At 43.3% G+C, this 21,144-nt stretch overlaps 1 protein-coding gene across 24 annotated transcripts in view; it reads left to right on the top strand.

Annotated features, from left to right (window-relative positions):
* The window catches only part of TIAM2 (TIAM Rac1 associated GEF 2), a 268,448-nt gene that overhangs the window by 51,468 nt on the left and 195,836 nt on the right, over positions 1 to 21,144 (top strand). For 2 of the 24 annotated variants that reach the window (XM_054505608.2, XM_064598238.1), the window contains exon 2: positions 20,426 to 20,488. The exons of the other annotated variants lie outside the window; for them this stretch is intronic. The gene's annotated coding sequence lies outside the window, so the exon portion shown is untranslated. The remainder of the gene's footprint in view (positions 1 to 20,425; positions 20,489 to 21,144) is intronic. 24 annotated transcript variants of the gene reach the window in all.

The following is a 21,144-nucleotide window of genomic DNA, read 5'->3' on the forward strand; positions in this document are numbered from 1 at the left end:
GTAAATCCAAAATCTGCAGTGTGGGCAGACAGCCTGGAGACCCAGGAGAGCCGATGGTGCAGGTAAAGTCTGATAAAGTTGTCTTGTTCAGGCAGGTCTTTAAAAAAAATTTTTTTTTGAAGTTTTTATTTTAATCACTGAGTGCTCATCACAAGTGCACTCCTTAATCCCCATCCCCTATTTCCCCCATCTCCCCCACCCACTTCCCCTTGTAACCATCAGTTTGATCTCTGTAGTTAGGAATCTGTTTTGGTTTGTCTCTCTCTCTCTCTCTTTTTTTTCCCTCTTGGTTATTTCTTAAATTCTACATAGGAGTGAAATCATATGGTATTTGTCTTTCCCTGACTGACTTATTTCTCTTAGCATGATACTTTCTAACTCCATCCATGTCGTTGCAAATGGAAAGATTTCATTCTTTTTTATGGCTGAATACTATCCCATTGTATATCTATACCACATCATCTTGATCCATTCATCAGTTGATGGACACTTGGGCTGCTTCCATATCTTAGCTGTTGTAAATGATGCTGCCATAAACATAGGGGTGCATGTATCCCTTTGATTTAGTGTTTTTGTATTCTTTGGGTAAATACCCAGTAGTGCAATTGTTGGATTGTAGGGTAGTTCTATTTTTCACTTTCTGGGGAACCTCCACACTGTTTTCCAGAGTAGCTGCACCAGTTTGCAAGAGGGTTCCTTTTTCTCCACATCCTCAGCAATAATTGTTGTTTCTCGTGTTGTTGATTTTAGCCACTGAAAGTTATGTGGTGATATCTCATTATGGTTTTAATTTTCATTTCCTTGATAAGTGATGATGAGCATCTTTTCACATGTCTATATGTCTCTGGAGGAAAGACTGTGTCTTCTGCCCATTTTTAAATTGAATTATTTTTCGGGTGTTGAGTTTTGTAAGTTCTTTATATATTTTGGTTACTAACCCTTTATCGAATACGTCATTTGCAAATATCTTTTCCCAGTCCATAAGTTGCCTTTTAGTTTTGTTGATTGTTTTCCTTCGCTATGCAGAAGCTTTTTATCTTGACGTGGTCCGAACAGTTTATTTTTGCTTTCGTTTCCCTTGCCTCAGGGGACCTGTCTAGAAAAAAGTTGCTATGGCTGATGTCAAATAAATTAATTTTTTAGGATTTTTATGGTTTCAGGTCTCACATTTAGGTCTTTAATCCATTTTGAATTTATTTTTTGTGTATGGTGTAATAAAGTGGTCCAGTTTCATTCTTTTCATGTTGCTGTCCAGTTTTCCCATTTCTTGAAGAGATTCTTTTTCGCATTGGATATTCTTTCCTGCTTTGTCAAAGATTAATTGACCATATAGTTGTGGGTTTATTTCTGGGTTTTCTATTCTGTTCCATTGATCTGTGTCTGTTTTTGTGCCAGTACCATACTGTTTTAATCAGTACAGCTGTTTTTTTTTTTTTAATTTATTTTTTAAGGTTTTATTTCTTGAGAGAGAGAGATGGACCAAGGGGGGTAGGGAGTGGCAGAGGGAGAGGGAGAAGCAGACTCCCCGCTGAGCAGAGAGCCTGACGTGGGGCTTGATCCCAAGACCTTGAGATCATGACCTGAGCCGAAGGCAGATGCTTAACCGACTGAGCCACGCAGGTGCCCCAGATCAGTACAGCTTTGTAATACAACTTGAAGTCTGGAATTGTGATGCCTCCAGCTTTTTCTTTTTCAAGATTACTTTGGATATCTGGGGTCTTTTGTGGACCTATACTTACTTTAGAATTGTTCTAGCTTGGTGAAAAATACTGTTGGTATTTTGATGGGGATTGCTACTTGCTATGGGTAGTATGGACGTTTTAACAATATCTGACCTTCTACTCCATGAGCATGGAATATCTTTCCATTTGTGTCATCTACACTTCCATCAGTGTTGTATAGTTGTCAGCATACAGGTCTTTCACCTCTTTGGTTAGATTGATTCCTAGGTATCTTACTGTTTTTGGTGCAACTGTAAGTGGGATTGTTTTCTTAATTTCTCTTTCTGCTGCTTCATTATTAATGTATAGAAATGCACCAGATTTCTGTACATTGATTTTGTATCCTGCAACTTTACTGAATTCATTTATCAGTTTCAGCAGTTTTTTGGTGGAGTCTCTCAGGTTTTCTATCTATAGTATCATGTCATCTGCAAATAGTGAAAGTTATACTTCTTTCTTGCCAATCTGGATGCCTTTTATTTCTTTTTCTTGTCTGATTGCTGTGGCTAGGACTTCCGGTACTATGTTGAATAAAAGTGGTGAGAGTGGACATCCTTGTCTTGTTCCTGACCTTAGGGCAAAGCAGACACCACTGAGGGTGGTGTTCGCTGTGGGTTTTTTATATAGAACCTTTATTATATTGAGGTATGTTCCCTCTAAACCTACTTTGTTGAGGGTTTTTATCGTGAATGGATGTTGTATTTGTCAAATGCTTTTTCTGCATCTGTTGAGGTGATCATATGGTTCTTATTTCTCTTATTGATGTGATGTTCGACTTGATTTGCCAATATTGAACCACTCTTGCAACCCAGAAACAAATCCCACTTGATTGTGGTGAATGATTTTTTTTTTTTAATATATTGTTGGATTTGTTTTGTTAGTATTTTGTTGAGTATTTTTGTGTCTCTGTTCATTAGAGATATTGGCTTGTAGTGCTTTTTTTGTGGTGCCTTTATCTGGTTTGGTATAAGGGTAATTCTGTCCTCATGGAGTGAATTTGGAAGTTTTCCTTTTTCTTCTATTTTTCAGGCAGGTCTTTTCTGTTCAGGAATTCCACTGATTGGATGAGGCCTACTCACATGAAGGGCAGCCTGTTTTATTCCAAGTTCATGGATTTAAATGCTAATCTCATCCCCAAAACATCCTTTAAGTTGACAAAATAATCAACTCATATAGGTATATTAAGTTTTAAGGCAAAATGTCTTAAATTTATACAGATATATATATATATATATGGATATATTTATATATAGGGTTATATATGGATATATATTTACATTGAGCTCTGTGTGTATATCTGTACACACGTGTGTGTGTATACATGTTAATGAATGCTATAAATAGGTAGATGCCATGAAATATCTCTGAAGGATTCACAAAACATGTCAGAGCCTTAGCTAGAGCAGAAGTTCTCAGTCTGGGGAATGGGTTCTTAATCACCTTGGGAGCTTTTCTGAAATATGTATGTCTGTGTCAGGCCTTCCTTACACTTTTGTGCCTTTCCTTCAAGAATGACTTTTATTTTAAAGATTTTATTTATTTATTTGACAGACAGACAGCGAGAGAGGGAACACAAGCAGGGGGAGTGGAAGAGGGAGAAGCAGGCTTCCCGCCGAGCAGGGAGCCCGATGCGGGGCTCGATCCCAGGACCTGGGATCATGACTTGAGCCGAAGGCAGATGCTTAACGACTGAGCCACCCAGGCGCCCCAAGAATGACTTTTAAAATGGGGGGGGTGGAGACGTGGGTAGAAAGTAGCAAAATATTTTCTGAAAAAGCTTGGCAGGACTGAAGAGAAGACTGCAGCTCTGAGGGTGGGTTTTAGGCATCAGCCAGCAGATGGGTGGTGATGGGTCCTTGGGGGCAGTGGGCCTTGCTGAGGTCCCTAGGAATTCCCCCTCGCTCCTATAGTGAGTGCAGTACCTGAGGCTCCTGGAAGCTAACAGACAGTCACTGATGTTTGCTTGTCCTTAACTATGTGGAAACCACTGCTGCCTTGCCCGCTCTCTGCACTTGAAAGACCCAGGCGCTAATGTTCATGCTAAGTGACGGAGAATATATGTGGTGGTAATGCCTACAGTTTGTATCAGCCTGTGCCATATACTCGTGGCATGCACCATCTTTAAAGTTTTATAATTGTGTTATTACAACAGGTCTTTTATTTTTATTTATTTTTTTAAGTGGGTTGTTGAGGAAGATAGATGTTGTAGGATGCTTGCCTTTATTTTTTTTTAAGATTTTATTTATTTGACACACAGAGAGAGAACGTGCACAAGCAGGGGGAGCTGCAGAGGCAGAGGGAGAAGCAGGCTCCCCGCTGAGCAGGGAGCCCGATGCGGGGCTCGATCCTAGGACTTTGGGATCATGACCTGAGCTGAAGGCAGACGCTTAACGACTGAGCCACCCAGGTGCCCCTACAGCAGGTCTTTTAAAACGTTACAGACCTACTCTTTGAATTATAGGTCACCAATTTTGTTCTGGTTGGTTTCCCTGGAGGTGAGGGCCTTGGGGAGACCTGGGAGCTATTGCTATGTATATACATAAATTAATAGGCTCCTCCTCTTCTTAAGCTTGGGAAGTAGATTAAAAAAAAAAAATGAAAGAGCAGTTCTCTTCAGGCCTTATTAACGTTGGGTGAGCACTCTATGGCACAGTGATGTTAAAAAATGACTCCTTAAATACGTTAGGTAGCCACTCAATTTGTAAAACATAATTGTCATTTTAAGGGGCGGGGAAGCTGTCCTGGAATTGACGTTAGTTAGGAAACTTTGGGACTGGTAACTATTTAGTCTGTGCTTGATCTTTTGAATTAGAAGCTCTCTCCCTTGGACTTGACCTCATGCTGCTGTCTTCCTGAGTATCTCCCTTCATTCAAATGAACTGAATTGAGATTGTGTGGCTTCTCAGATTTTTCTTATATTAAGATAATTGGGTATGAAATACTGATTTTGAACAACACAGTTACTTGAGCCACCGTTGGTACTGAACTGTGAATGGCTTGTCCCGGGGCATACTTCCTTCAGTCATATTGACCTGTTTTTCTCCTCAGGTGTGTGTCTGACAGTGACCTTGTGACTAGTATATAAACATGCACTAAGCATAGATTTAGTTCCTCTGGGATTGTCTTAAGTTTTTATACCTTATCTGGCTCCCAGAAATCCATTTAATTTCAGCTATTTTAATATTTGTCCAAGTCACTAAAACCAGTGAACTCTCCATGGGGAGACAGTAAACTTTTGATGGGCATACCAGTCAAAATGGAATTCTGCAAACACACACTTCTTCAGGATTATTCTTATAAATGCATAGAGAAGTTGGCAGCCTTTTGATACTTTTGGAGGGATTCTGGTGGGTACCAAATGGTGCATAGCTACTGTCTGCTTGAGAAATGTTAAGAGGCTCAGCTTTTCTGAATGTGTGTTTTGGCTTTTTGAGATAGCTTCTATGCAGGAAGAGCCTTCTTTAAAAACCAAATGTAGACTCTGGACTTTCTCCAAGAGAAGTATTATAAATATATCAAAGCTGATACTGTGCTGAATTCTCTTATAGAAAGAAAAAAAAGGAGTGGTTAATAAAATGTAGTGTTTGAGTAGAGCTCAAATTCAAAGAGAATATCTTCCGTTCTGGCCAGTTTATTACAAACCTTTTATGACAAAGTTCTGATTCCCTCTACCCCTTCCCTCCATTGTTCTGTTCCATTTTATACTGTATCTCTCTCCACAGTTCTCATCCTTTTTTTTTTTTTTTTGCTATGAGAGTTTACTGAGAAAAAAATGGGGTTCACAGTACGAAGAGAAAGGCAATCCTTACATATTTTGTTTTATCCTCCTCTTGAGCTTTTGACTGAATGTAGTTTTGCAAAAAACCCTATTTTTTCTACCTCTATGCTGAGTGGGTGGGTGGGGTTGTTAAAAGCAAAAGCAAACCCACCAACTAAACCCTTTAAGTCATGATTCTGTCATACATGATGATATTTCATAGAATTAGCCACAGGACAATTTGTGATGCTATCACAGAAAGACATAATATATCTACCCACCCCACCTTAAAATCTTACTCTGCACCGTTCGGAGCCCCTGAACTATTCAAATCTTTTAAAATACCAGGAGAGACTTTAGTCATTCCAGATTCACTTTAGAGGACAGGTGAGAGAAATGACTTGCCCCCCGTCTCCTCCCAGGTAAGTGTGGGCATCAGGCTGTGGTTCCTGAGTTTCCTCCCTCCTTTCTTGCTCTTCACCCCTTGCTGGGCTGGAGTCCCCCGGCTTTCTCAGCCCTAATGAGAGGGTGCTTGTGGCACCTGCAGTGCAGGTGGGGCTTGGACGCAGCAGCTAGTTAGATCACCTGTGTCACAGAAGGTGCGCAGGTGATCTGGCGAGTATAAACCGCCTCTCTGCCTGTTACGTGATTGTTGTTCTATAAATCCCCACATTCAGAGTCTGGCATAGGGTCTTGTCTCTTTTGCTTTGAAATTTTGCTTTAAAGAACTGCACTTTGGAAATGACATGATGCTGCGAAAGGTTGCAGGGATCCAGGGAAGAGGGGAAAGGCAGGGTTACTGACTCACTGAGTCTCCCTTGTGCATCAGGCACTGTGCTAGTCCTCTCACATAACTCTTAAAATGAATGCTCCCCTCCACGACGTGAAAAGGATTTTGGGAATCCATATTGTAGCTGAGGATATTGTGAGGCATACAGCTGGGACTGGATCCCAGTTTGTCTGACTTCATATCCTTCCTCCAGGTTCGTTCTTGAGAGGGGGCAGGGTGGAGAGCATGTGTGTGTTTTACAAGCCAGATGGAATCCTGAAGAGCGGCTCAGCTCTGACAGCTATTTAAATTATCTGTGACACCGAATCCCGCCATTAGAATGGGTGATGGATTGTTGACAGCTCCCATCAGAAGAGCCTGAAGCCCTGGTTGGTGGAGCGGGGCTCACAGTCTTTCCAAAGTGTGAAGCGTGATCGAAACTTGGATTCTAATCATTACTGTGAGGCTAGAAAACATTTAAGATACTGTTAGGCGGGCTTTTTTTTTTAAACAACTTAGGTGGAGCAGATCATTATTCTGTTTGCTTGGACAAAAAAATGCAGAATCTTTTCCACATACCAAAGTTCAGAAAATGTATTTTGATTTATCTCATGCTATTCATATTCATTTTCCATGTGTATTGACTTTTGCCCTTGAAAATCTATTTCTTCATCCCTTGTCTTCCTTCATGGGTGTAGGTTTCATCTCTCTAGCTGGTATGTATACTTTTTTTTTTTTTTTTTTGTGAGAGAGAGAGCCAGCGAGAGAGAGAACATGCACTCGTGTGCTTCCTGAGAGTAGGGGGAGGGGGTAGAGAGGCAGAGGAAGAGAGAGAATGACCTGAGCTGAAATTAAGAGTCGGAAGCTCAATGTACTAAGCCACCCAGGCGCCCCTGGTGTGTATACTCTTTAAGGTCGCTGAGCTTATCTCTTACTTATTGTCCTTCCTCAATTACTCAGGACAAAGTTTAACTCAGGCATCAAGTAAATGCTTATTAAGTCATTTTCATTGTTTTTCAAATGACTAGTTTGAATTATTATGCCAAATAGTTTTTGAGCTTTATCTCTTCAAGTTTTACTTAGTAAGTTTTGTTCAGTTCGCCCTAGCGATTTTTTTTTTCTATTATAACGTGACAGAGTCCTCTTGCTGAGTTTTAATGCCATCTGGTTATGACTGATTCATGGACTCTATCAGGAGACAGAGGTGACTGTGAAACTCTTCTCCGCCGTTTGTATAAATGGAGGATGATTTTGAGTAGGGTGGTTTTTCTGTTCTTCCATCTTCGGATTTTGGTCATTTTGGAGTATGCACTACACCCTGTTGTAGTTTCTCGTCAGTTTATCTTCTGTGATTCATTTACTTACCCAGTTTCTTTTATCTGACAGTTTTCCTCTTTAAAGCTAAGAAAGAGAGAGACCTTTCCTCGGCAGGGCCAGAGTGGTAGAGGGAATTCCAGGAAGCATTCTGTTTACCTTCTCTGTCCTTCTCGAAGTTTTCTCTCCCTATCAGAGAAGAATCTCCTCGTGGCTCCAGCAACCGGACATGCCTGTGTGGAGTTTGGGGTCGGAGGGAGTTGCCCACTGAAAGACTGGAAGGTAGATTGGAACAGAGCTTGGAAGATCTTACCGGTGTAGTTGAGGGTGTTTGGGCTCAACGTCACCTGCCACTGGGGAGGTGTGGGAGGGTGGCCCCGACAGGGGCGGGGTGCGTGCTGGAGCGGGGGGTGCGAGCAGGCCGTTGCGGGAGGGACCTGCGCCCGAAGGACAGGAGAAGGGGCGGAGAACCCATGTTACAGACATGGCGGCAGCGGAGATGCAGAGCGAGGCAAGGAGAATTTGGATCCGGGCCTACTGATGTCTGAGGTGTCAGCAGGCTCTGTGAGAAATGTCCCACGAGCAGTTAGAAGTCTGGAGCCCCACAGAGAGGTCTTGGCTGGGTATGTAGGTTTGGATTCTGCCCCTAGCAATGATGACCAAAACCCTGCGGAGGGATGGTCTTGCCTGAGAAGAGCAAGGGAGGAGAGGAGAAAGGCACAGGGACACACAGCCGTGTTGTCTGCTTAATTTCTGGGGGTAAAATGAGACTAGCAAACAGAGGAAGGGAGTTCACCTCTTGAATCCACAGAGCAGGGGGGAGGTGAGGGTGAGTTTGTAAACGTTGTTCATCAGCCTGTCAGACTGGTAAGAATTTAAGAAGGGACAGTATCTCCCGCTGGCAGGAATGCTGGGAAAAGGCAGTCTTCCAGAAATGCTGCTGGGAATAGTCACTGCCGGAAGAGTTCTGGCAGAGTCTATTACAATTTAAAATGCACGTAGCCTTTGACCCCGGGGTTCCTCTCCTGGCACTTTATCCCATAGAAATAAAAGCAGCTGTATGTAATTTGTTTGTACAAGAATAATTATTGCAGCATTGTTTGTAGTGACCAAGAACTGGAAAGTAAGTGGGTGCTTTCAGCAGGGGAACAGCTGGGTAGAACACGGCAAGGCCATGCTTTGGATTTCCATCCCTCCTGACCTGGAAGGGTTCCCACGAGAAATGAAGAGGCCAAGAACCATATATAATACGATCTCGTTTTTTGTGGACTCTAAGATCCTAAAAGGCAGTCTTGTGTGTACGTTCATAGTGCTTGGAAGGAGGGAGGTTAGCACTATGGGAGGAGGTGGGTGGAAGATAAATAATAAAAAAGACTGCCTGCAAAATGGAAAAGGACTTGTGTGTAGATGTCCGTATAGACAGATGGCGGAAGGGTGTTACAGGTGAGTGTCTCAGGGTGTGGAGATGTAGCTGAGTTTTTACTTTTTTTTCCTCATGACTTTTCTGTGTTGGTTGCAAATCAGTGAGCAGAGGCCATTGGATTTAGAGTTTAGAAATCATCGGAAAGCATTCCAAAAGCATTTGGGAATGGAAGCCCCATTTGTCATGGTCAGGAATAGTGACAGAGTACAGATAATTGAAAAGTAAGAAAAGTAAAGTAAAGTAAAAGAAAGTAAAGAGATTCTGAAGGAGTTATCTTTGGCGGCAAAAGAGAGAAACAGAAAGGCACAGGGCAGAGGCAAGACCTAACTCGGTGCAGGGTTAAAAAGGCAAGTGGGAAGCGTGGGAAGGAGATGGGTGCGTTGGAGGTGGAGAGGCCAAGCTGCAGATGCCCTGGGAGGGGCAGTGGGCTGGACGTGGGGCTCATCCAGGTCTGGAGCCCCGAGTGGGTGGCCTGGGAGGTGAGAGCCTCCTGTCTTCTGAGATGGGCATGTGGGCCAGTCAAGAGACAGAAAGATTTTGAGGTTTGGACAGAAGTTGAGGGAATGTGCTTTTAAAGTAATATGGGAGGCAGGATTATAGGCTGACTGTTACGGGCTTTAGGGTGGCAGGAGCTACTTGGGTAAGTGCAACAAGTTTGGAACAGCCTCTGTGTAGATGATGGAGAATTGAGAACATGTCAGGAAAAAGTAGGAAGCAGCAGAGGTTCAAGTTAGAGAACTGGAAGGCCTAGTGGCCACCTCTACGATTCAGTGACACTTGAAGGCAAACTGCAGGGGGACTGGCTAGTCCAGGAGTGGGGGTGGAAAGATGGGACCCTCAGAATTGACTGCCAGCGGGGACAAATACTGTTTATCCAAGGAAAGGAAGGGGACAAGAGGCTTCGGATGGGTAATGACATCATTGTGGAACTGATAGAGGGAGATAGGCAGGTCAGAGGGCCCCTCAGAAAGGGACTGAGGGAGCCAGGACCCATCGAGGGACATGGACGGGCAGATGAAATGGAATCCAGAGGGTTGCCGTCCCTGGGGGGTCTGAGGTCTTGGGGGTAGAGCAGTAGCTTGTTGGATCGGTGTTTCATACTTCATGTTTTCTGTCCTAGAACGTTACCGACTTCCTTTTGTCCAAATTCAGCTGAACTTTAAGCCCACTCTTTAAGATTTCTCATGAAGTCGTTGCTTTTGCTTAGTTGGTTTAGCCGCTACCCCTCAAACCCGCCCCCCACCCCCCGCGCATCTTATATGGTTTGTCTGTAGACCTGTATGTCCACATCGGTAGCCACAAACCACGTGTGCCTGTTGAGCACTTGAAATGTGGCCAGTGCCACTAAAGGATGCTGGAAGTGCAAAACACATGCTGGGTTCTGAAGACTTCAAGTGAAAAACTAATGTAAACTACCTTATGAATAACTGTGTACATGGGAAAATAATAACTTGGATGTTAAAATTAATCTCACCTGTTTCTTTTTACCTTTTTATTTTTTTTAAAAAAAGATTTTATTTATTTGAGAGAGAGAGAGACAGAGCAAGCATGAGAAGGGTGAGGGGCAGAGGGAGAAGCAGGCTCTTTGCTGAGCAGGGAGTGCAACATGGGGCTTGATCCCGGGACCCTGGGATCATGACCTGCGCTGAAGGCAGATGTTTAACTGGCTGAGCCACCCAGGCACCTCTCTTTTTACCTTTCTAAATATAGTTACTAGAAAATTTAAGTTACGTGGTTCCCACTTTATTTCAGTTGGGTAGCACTGCTCTAGACCTTTGGTGCACTTTCTCTCTGCTGGATGCCTTCCCAGTGTCTGTTCACTTAGCCATATCTTATCCATGCTGCTAAGGGCAACATTAGTTTCTCTTCTCCTGTCCTTGACACTTACCATCTTGTCTCTTATCACTATTCCTAGCTCCTGTTGAGAAAGTCGCAGAGTTTCTGGTTTGTATTTTTATTTGAAATCCGCTTGCATCCATTTCTTATCCCCCTTACCAGAATCTAAGCTTGGAATTGCCTTTCCTAGATTGTAATCCCCTTGAAAGCAGGACTGATAAAATAGGTGTAGTTCTGTCTCCGCTTCTGGTGATGTCTTTAGTATTGGGCTCTGTCCCTAAGAGGAGCTCCGAAGTTTTTGAATGAATAAATAATGTATTTGCATCTCCACTGCTCTCTTAAGTTCCAAATCAGTACTATAATGCTACCTGTATTTTTTTTTTTTTTTTAAATTTCTTAGACATCACTGATTTTTAGGGCAAGTGTAGTATTTGAAATTGGACAGGCCTGGCCTCGAATCTAGAAAGATCATTTTTTGCTTTGTGACCTTGGGCCGGTTATTTGATTCTTTGCACCTTAACGTCCTTGTTCGTAATTGAGATACTGATACTCCTCAAGGTTGCCTTGAGGAAAAGCCCTGGCACTGTGCTCAGTAAACGTTCACTAATTGCCAGGTCCCTTTAGAACTGTGCATGGAAGCCGGCGGTGAATTTATGTGGAACTCTTTCTCCTCTTGACCGCTGGAAAACTCATTGGTGGTCCCATGCATTTTGGCCCTTGGTTACGTTCTTTTTTTTTTAAAGATTTATTTATTTATTTGAGAGCGAGCGAGCGAGCGAGAGAGAGAGAAACAGCATGAGAGGGGATAGGGTCAGAGGGAGAAGCAGGCTCCCCGCCGAGCCCGGAGCCCGATGTGGGACTCGATCCCAGGACTCCGGGATCATGACCTGAGTCGAAGGCAGTGGCCTAACCAACTGAGCCACCTAGGCGCCCCCTTGGTTACGTTCTGATGGCATTTTTGTTTGGTTGCTTTGTGATAATTCTAAACAGTGGCTGTGTCTGCCACTATTTAGTAAATAGGAATTAGTAGTTCTTTCATCTCTGCTAGAAGAGTCCTTGAAGAACCACATGTTCCTGGCATCCATATTAGTAGGCAATTAACAAGTATCTGCTGATTGAATAATGAATGGTAGCTGTAAGGGAGAACATGTGCCCAGAGGACATTTTTAAGAAAAATTAAGTTCTTATCAAGGATTCGTTGAATGAATGGTAAAGTGAGAAATGAATTAAGTGAAATTAAAAATTAGGTGAATGAAAATAAATGAAATGAATGATGAAATGGAAGTTGTTCATGGGGAGAAGGTTGAAAATGGTGGGGATGGACTGCCGCAGAGATTCCAATGGGACCCCAGAGGTCCCTTTTCTCCCCCAAACACATTTTTCTGTGATACATTGGAAAGATCATGAGACTGATAACTGGTTGACCTGACTGCTTACCCATGGCCTACTGGACAGGTGTGGGATCTTGGGGAATTCACCTAACCTTTTTGAGCCTCTGCTTCGTCATTTGCAGAGCAAGGGGGACAGATCAGAAAAGACAACAAGGTGGTAGCACACGGCCTGGGAGTCAGGTTGGCTTCTCCATGCTGGCTTTCCCACTTCCTAGCTCTGCAGCCATTCCCGTGTTCCCCAACTTCTTCGACGCTTCTCAAGAGAGAGTGAAAGGGTGTCTCCTGTTCCTGACAGAAGAGCTACTAAATCAGCTGCTTACCAGTGGGTGATTGAACATTTGTTGATATGAAGAATGAGAGGCTGTCAGAACTTTTGAAGAAAAAAAATTTTTTTAAAGATTTTATTTATTCATTTGAGAGAGAGAGAGAGAGACAGAGAGAACACAAACAGGGGGAGAGGTAGAGGGAGAGGGAGAAGCAGACTCCCTGCTGAGCTGGGAGCCTGACGTGGGGCTTGATCCCAGGACCTGGAGATCATGACTTGAGCCGAAGGCAGATGCTTAACCATCTGAGTCACCCCAGGTGCCCTGAAAATATTTTTATTGTAAAATCAAGTATTTTGAGGGATAATTTATGTACATAAATGTTTTTTTAACTTAATTTTTTATTATTATTATTATTTTTTTAAGAGACAAAGGGAGAGAGGAAGCCAGGGGTGGGGTGGAGTGGGGGGAGGGAGAGAGAGAGAATCTGAAGCAGGCTCCAAACCCAGCACAGAGCCTGATGTGGGGCTCGATGTCACCACCCTGAGATCATGACCTGAACCAAAATCAAGAGTCAGACACTTGACTGAGCCACCCAGGTGCCCCCTGATTTCATTTTAAACTGAAACTCTGTGCCCATTAGATGAAGACGTCCCATTCCTCTCCCCCAGCCCCTGGCAGCCCCACCCTTCTACTTTCTGTCTCTGAATTTGATGGTTCTAGATACCTCTTTTAAGCAGAATCATATAGTTTTTGTCCTTTTGTGACTTGTTCCTTTCACTTAATGTCCTCAAGACTCATCTGTGGTGTATAGCATGGGTCAGAATTTTCTTCCTTTTTAGGGCTGGATAATGTTCTGTTGTATGGATGTACCACGTCTTGTGTATCCACTGATCCATACATAGACACTTGGATTTCTCCACCTTTTGGCTACTGTGAACAGTGCTGCTGTGAACACGAGCGTACATAAGTCTTTGAGATACTGCTTTTAGTTCTTCTGGGTATATGCTCAGAAGGGGAATTGCTGCATCATATGGTAATTGTTTTTAAGTTTTTGAGGAACTGCCATATCGTTTTCCACAATGGCTGTGCCATTTTATGTTCCCACCAGCAGTCACAGGGGTTCCAGTTTCTTTACAACCTCACCAACACTTGTTCTTTTTTTTAAATAGCAGCTATTCTCATAGGTGTGATGTGGTGATACAACCAGACTTCAGATAATAAAAATTTATGGGATCTAAGGAGTATCATTTGATATCATCCATTCAGTAGTCTCATTTAAATAGATAATGGAACATTTCCTGCTTGGTTAAGTGACTTGACCATATATCTTATCATGGAACTTGTCCTGGTCAAAGGTAGGACTGGAATTCCAAGTCTCTCCACTCTCATTGTTGCCTGAATGATGCAGTCTGGTCATTCACTTATTCCCCTATCTAACACATAACACCCATCAGTACTGTGTGAGGTGCAGGAGTTGACAACGGTGGTTCAGCTGAAGACCCATCCCTCACCACCCATCCCTGGCAGCTGTCAGTTTAATGACCAGTTAGTAAAATCTGCAGAATCATGCTTGGTAACTTTTGCTTTTTACTTTCCTCCTCTATTGTATTATCAGTCTAGAGGAGCTTATGAAAATGACCTCCCTAGTCTTGTTTTATTTTATTTTTTTAATCCTACCATTTATTTTTTTAATTTAAATTCAATTTAGTTAACATGTAGTGTATTATTAGTTTCAGAGGTAGAGGTCAGTGATTCATCAGTCTTTTTTTTAAAGATTTATTTATTTATTTGAGAGAGCGAGAAAGAGAGAGAGAGAGAGAGAGTACATGAGGGGGGGAGGGTTAGAGGGAGAAGCAGACTCCCTGCCGAGCAGGGAGCCCGATGCGGGACTCGATCCAGGGACTCCAGGATCATGACTTGAGCCGAAGGCAGTCGCTTAACCAACTGAGCCACCTAGGCGCCCCTCATCAGTCTTATATAACACCCAGTGCTCATCACATCACGTGCCCTCCTTAATGCCCGTCACCCTGTTACCTCAGCCCCCCACTCACCTCCCCTGCAGCAACCCTCAGTTTGATTCCTGTGGTTAAGAGTCTCTTATGGTTTGCCTCCCTCTCTGTTTTTTATCTCAGCGTAGCTTTCAAAACTTCATAATTTTCTACAAAATCATTTGAGAAGAAAATGAGATAAAGAGGAAAGGGGCAGAGATGGTGAGCTCTCTAGCAGCAGTTGTAGAAAGCTGACCGTATTTAAACATTGTTGGGCATGCTGTGTGGACACGGGTGCCTGTCTTGTTCTCGAAGAGCACCTTGACGTCATCTCTGACTCATTTAATGCTAAGGAGAGACTCATCAACGACCAGGATGCCTGAGTTGTGTTAGTACAGCTCCCACCTTGGAGGGAGCATTGCTTGGGCCATTGCAGAAGCCATACGATGTCTGTTGTTGTCAAATCCCGTGAGTTACGAGAGGGTAAAGCTTACTGAAGTCAAGAGTATGGTTACTGCTTAAATATAGGCTCTCGTTAGAGAATGTTCCAGCTGATGGTGGTGTTGAGTAAAGCGTTACTGGGCTTGCTTGTGTCATGTCCTGGGTTTGGTTTTGGCTTTGCAGCTGGGGATGTGTATAAAGTGAATTGGTTTTCATGTCCGTCTTAGGTTTCCTCATTTCTGGCTTCTGTTTTGATGAAGTGGTTTTTCAAACTAGGGCACTGAGAGAGAAGGAGGAACCCAGTTCCGTTCTGTTTTTTTCCTGGCAAATGAATTTTACTTGCTCTTGAAATCTGTAATCCTTTCCTCTTTGTCCAAGTGTCTGAATTTGACTTGGATTTACTTCCAGCTCCTTCAGGAAGTGGACTGTGGAGGAAGATCCGAACCTGGGGGGAGCATCTCAGTGGTAGGGGCTGCCTGTACCCGGCACCTGACTCTTGAATCCATGTCTCCACCTGAAGTGAAATCTGAGGTGCAAAGTCTGCCAAGACGCAGATTGTTGAGGGGTGCCTGGGTGGCTCAGTTGGTTAGGCAACTGCCTTCGGCTCAGGTCATGATCCTGGAGTCCCTGGATCGAGTCCCGCATCGGGCTCCCTGCTCGGCGGGGGGTCTGCTTCTCCCTCTGACCCTCCCCCCTCTCATGCTCTCTCTCTCTCATTCTCTCTCAAATAAATAGATAAAATCTTAAAAAAAAAAAAAAAGACGCAGATTGTTGAGAGGTGGATGTGAGGGCCCTTTTTGATTCGAAGCAGATGAATTTTTATGAGAATTTGCCTTTTAACAGCCAAGAGTCTGTCATTCCACAGTGAACCTCTGTCCTGTTGAGCTGCTCCTGCATGTTTTGTGAGTGGGATTTAGTGCAGGTTGGATTTGTACGCTTTTGTGCATCCTCTGTTGCCCTTGCAGCCCTGAGCAGTTGGGGGGCGCCCCGGCCTGCAGGCAGCCGTCTCAGTGAATGGCCTTAGGTGGCCAGGCAATGATGAGGAGATACTAGAAAGTTGCCTAAAGCAACTGTTACCCATCATCCCTTGGAGGCCTTCTCGTGGGGGGAAAGTTCTTATTTCTGCACACACTCAGCAATCATGAGACTTAGCCTGCCGTCCTTGGTGGTCAAGCCCCTTGTGGACCCGAATGTTTTTGTGCTTTTGTTCATCGTGCTTAGACATCCTAGTCAAACTAGAAGCCTCGATTGCCTGCTCCCTACACCGCTTACCGAGCTGCAGATTGTTGGTTTGGACATCATGTCTCTGGCCCTCGCTTTTCTTCCTCTGAGAAATGAAGAGATGGAAGAGAGTATTCCAAAACCTGCGTCGTCGTCAGGGACATCCGTCACCCTAGTTGACTTTGTAGGAGCCTGCCGACGCCAGGGCCTCTAGCAGGGCCTTCCTCTAGCCATGTCCTTCAACTCTGAGCGCTACGGAAGGGATTCCCTCCCAGTCCGCAGACAAGGACATGGGCTCGCGGAGGTGAGCTGGTAAGCCCTGCAGCTGGGTTTTGACCTGGTCTGATTCCAAAGCACTTGATTTTTTGGACTGTACCATGTTGTTACCTGCAGCTTCATGGTTCGGGGTAAAGTACTTGTTGCTGCTTTCGTAGGACGTTAAGTAACTGAAGAACAGAACTGAATTCTGAGAATTCTAAGCAGTCTAGAATAACTGCTTTTCTAACTGTAAGGTTCAAGTACCAATATTTGAACTGGAGATTATAAGAGCTAACAGAAATGAAACATGATGTAATTTTTTTTTTTAAATCTTATAGAATTCGCAGACCACAAGTTTCCTGGAAGAAATTGTGCATTTTTTTCTGAGGATGTCATAACAACTGGGTTTAGGAATTGTCTTTTGGTGGCAGTTGGGCAGGTTATCTTTGATGATTTTAATATTTTTGCTTTATAGAAATAGCAGGCCCTATTCCTAAATTGTTGTTATATTTAGGTCTTTAAGGGTGGATCTTATGAGGTTGCTATTACAGTAGCCTGACATCTATATATAGGGACACTCAAATGTGGTGTAAATCCATGTCTTTAAAAAAAGAAAGCAATTACGGTGTTGGAAAGCCAAGCTATAAAAAGCAAATGAAATCATAGGAGAGCCAAGATAGGATTTCATTTTACTAAATAAATGGCCCTGACTTTCTTTGTGCTTTTGTGTCTTTCACTGGCAGAGTGGGGAATGCAGAAGTCTCCAAGTTAGGACCGTAGACATTTACGGGTCTCAGCACTTGTCATAATACATGGATTGAGAGACAGATCTGAAAGAATGAAGTGCTCAGACACTCAGCTTATACTTCCAGTGTCCTCTTAGCTGTCTAGCATCCCATAGAACCTGTGTTTTTTTTTAAAAAGAAGTTTATTTTTTATTTAATGTGTACTCACGCCCATCATGATAGTTTTTCATCATAGTTAAAATCAGTTGACTTGAAAATATGGGTCTTTGACCAGCGAAGTCAGACTAGTACCTGCCAGTGTTGCTAGTCCTATTAAAAAATGTATTTTCAATACACATACCCAAATGCTATGAGCATCTTCCTTCCCCTCTGCCTCTTCCACTCCCCCCCCCCCCCCCATTCCCACAGATCAGAAGCAAGGGAGGAAGACCTTTGCAGCCTTCTGAAAAATGCTTGGATCTTTCCGTATTGAGTGGCTGGATGCAAGCCTCTTCTGGCAGTTCTGAGAACTCAGAACATCGAACATTAATTGGTCTCTATATATGTCTCAGTAATCCCGTCTTAAAAATGCAATAGCCTTCTTTAACTATTCTTTCTGGCTCAGAGGTGCCTTGTCACCCTGCTGGAGCTCTGATAATGATAGGTTGGATTTCTCTGTGGAAACACAAAACAGCTTCTCTCCAGGCATTTTGCTTTGTCTTCTGGAAGTGCTACATGGCTTTGGCTAGATACTGGATAAAAAAGGCCTACTAACGAGAGGAATATTTAAGACCTGGGTGAGCTGCCACATCATAAAATGCTAAACAGTATTCCCCTCAGGGACATGTTCAGAATTTCACATGATAAAAATCTTTATTTACTCCTCAGCAAATACAGATGATCTTGGCATCATTTCTGACATGCTTTCCCCAAGTTCTTCCAAGTTCTCATTAAGAATCATCCTTTTGCAACGGGAATTGAGAGTTTCTCACTCCCCTCCCCCCCGCCCCAACAATGTGGGGGTAGAACGTTTTAATGCTATGCAATTACTTTTCTTTGTAAGATCACTGTGGTTGCCTTTGTAAGATTCACTGTGGTTGCTCCTCGTGTTCTATTACAGAGCACCAGGTGGGGATTGGCAATGTTTTTGTAACAAAGAGGCTACACGCTAGAGGTGGATGTATTCAGGCGGGGGCTGGCAGGCTCTGAGGGGCTGACTCATCCATGACTCACATGACAGTCTGTGTGGCCCCTTGGCCCTGGTGCCAGCCTCTGGACGTAGAGAGGCGGTGTCTCGGTTCTCCCATGAGAACTTGAAAGTTGAAATATCTGACTCTGATTCTGGCTTGGTTCAAGTGTAGGCTTTGTTAGGGACTTGGTGAGAAGATCTAGGACGCTCACACACTTTGGCTTTGGCAGCCTGCGTGATTTAGGAGACAGTCTTGTACTGCTGGTTTTATGCACTGGGAAACCCCACGACAGAGCAGTGGGTTGGGAAGAAAAAAAGCCTGATCAAACATCAGTTGCAACAGCACTGATCTTTCCTCTACTCACTTGGAATGCCACCTTTATCCTCTTCTAAACCTCCATGTAACTTGTATCTCTGTCTGGACTTTGAATATTTCTGTTCAGTAGCAAACTATTAAAATTAGTGTCACTTTACAGAATATTTTGCTACCTGATGGGGCAAATACTCCCCAGTTATTTTTTTTCTCAGAATACTTCCTCTTGGCAAAGTTATTCTTCTAGATGAGCTTTAGAATCAGCCTGTCCCATTGTTCTAAAAACCTATTTGGGATTGCACTGAACATGTAGCAATTTAAGAATTGACCTGTTGGGCGCCTGGGTGGCTCAGTTGGTTAAGCGACTGCTTTCGGCTCGGGTCATGATCCTGGAGTCCCGGGATCGAGTCCCGCATCGGGCTCCCTGCTCGGCAGGGAGTCTGCTTCTCCCTCTGACCCTCCCCTCTCTCATGTGCTCTCTCTCTCTCTCATTCTGTCTCAAATAAATAAATAAAATCTTAAAAAAAAAAAAAAAGAGAATTGACCTGTTGATTTGAATCTCCCTACCAAGGAACATAGAATATCGGAGAATTTTTTAGATCTTTTTATGCCTTTTAGTAAAAGTTTTATAGTTTTTGAATATAAAGATTATACATTGTCATTTTCTTCCTAGTTTTTAAGTAATTTTGCAGGTGATAAAAAAGGATTTTTTCCCCTCAGTTTTTAAGTGATTATCACTAATAGGTAGAAGCTTACTCATTTTGTATATTCGTTATATGGTGCCCTTACTGAACTTGCTTAATAATTCCAACGGATTTGATTTTCTAAGTTGATATCCTATCCATTAAAGGAGGAACAATATTCATTCCTCATTTCTTGATTGCTGCATTAGGGTTCCTGAAATGAATCGGTAAGCTTTCCAGCTTTTTCTGTATTCAGGAACTGTGTGGAACAAGGATTTGCTGTCCTTTGAAAGTCTCGTAGTTTATCACCCATAGAAGCAAGTGGGCTTGAAATGATTTCCATATTACTTTATGATAACTTTCTAAAATTAGTGCGCTTGAGACGGAGGAAGCGTGATAGGCTGGCGGCTGGAGGGATGAATGATCAAACATGGGAGGTAAGGCAGGGAAGATGGCTGGAAGATGATCCAGGGATAAGAGGAGAGTGCCATTCCCCCCACACCCTCACTGCCCCTGGTGCAAGAACTTTCTGGAATATCATCATTTCATGTAAGAGGGAAAACACTTTATGCCTCAACTATTTCCCGGCCAAGTTGTGATGGATCTTAGGGCCTTTTCCCCAGAAAACAAGGGAAGTGGCTTAGGGTGTTAAAGTTAAAACTGAACTTGCTCCTTTTGGTAAACTTGATTTTGAAAGTCTTGTGATGGCTGCTTACATTTTGTTACTGTGACCTAGAGAGCTGGAAGTTGGTAAGCAGTGCTAAGGATGTGACCATGGCTAGCTGTAAGAAGGAACTAGTTGACCATCTCTGCATTTATTCTGCTTCCAAATCACAAGCCTCCTGGTCACGTTCACCCCACTGCTGAGGGGCCGTCTGCTCAGGCGTTGGCTACCACTGTGCGGAATGTCCACCCATCCCTCATGTGATTGTGGAAGGACCGTGTGTGCTAATTTCCCTCACTTATGTGGAGTAAATCTTGGAAGAAGGCTATTTTTCTATAAGTGTGGACATTAGATTTTTGGATTGTGGTGTTCACTATAAATACTTTTGGTAAGTGCCCTGCCCTGAGCTTATGGCTCCACAAGGGAGATTCTATTCCAGATAATGAGATTAAATCTTTCATTTTAGAGAGTTCCTGTGTTTGGATTGAGGTCTCTCCTGCCTCTTGTTAGAAGATCTGGGGAATAGTAGGTAAGAAAGTTTCTCACATGGTAATGATGCCTAATAGCCATAAAGTTTAAAATTTGAGAATGCATTCATGGTTTTGGTAGAATGAGTTCCCATGAGGGTCTTTGTCCTTCCTGAGTATTGTGATGCCCCCAGCTTTGGTTTCCTTTTTCAACAATCCGCTGGTTTGGGGTCTTTTCTGGTTCCATACAAATTTTAGGATTAAAATGCCACACAATTGGTATTCACAGGATGCCTTCTAGTGTATTCAACCCTTTAATGGTGTACCCCAAATCCCACTGTGGAAATGTACTTTCATAAATACCTCTCTCTGCTATAATTAAATTAGCTGATTAAAGGTGTGACTTAATTGTCCTGTCAATTGTTGTTGTTGTTTTTTAAAAAGATTTATTTATTTTGAGAGAGAGAGAGAGTGCACGCACGTGTACAGAGTGGGGCTGGGTGGGGAGGGGCAGAGGGAGAGGGGGAGAGAGAATCTCAAGCAGTCTCCCCCTGAGCGCAGAGGAGCTAAAGTGGGGCTTGACCCCATGACCCTGAGAACATGACCTGAGCTGAAATCAAAAGTGGGATGGTCAATCCACTGAGCCACCCAGCTGCCCCGTCATTTGGTTTTTTAAAAGGCTAAATACATTTGTGCACCTGTATGTGTTATATTAGAA

This window comes from Mirounga angustirostris, unplaced genomic scaffold (genome assembly GCF_029215605.1).
Source record: "Mirounga angustirostris isolate CCGP_5_RB_7025 unplaced genomic scaffold, mMirAng1.0.hap1 SCAF_8, whole genome shotgun sequence".
NCBI classification, from domain to species: Eukaryota; Metazoa; Chordata; class Mammalia; order Carnivora; family Phocidae; genus Mirounga; species Mirounga angustirostris.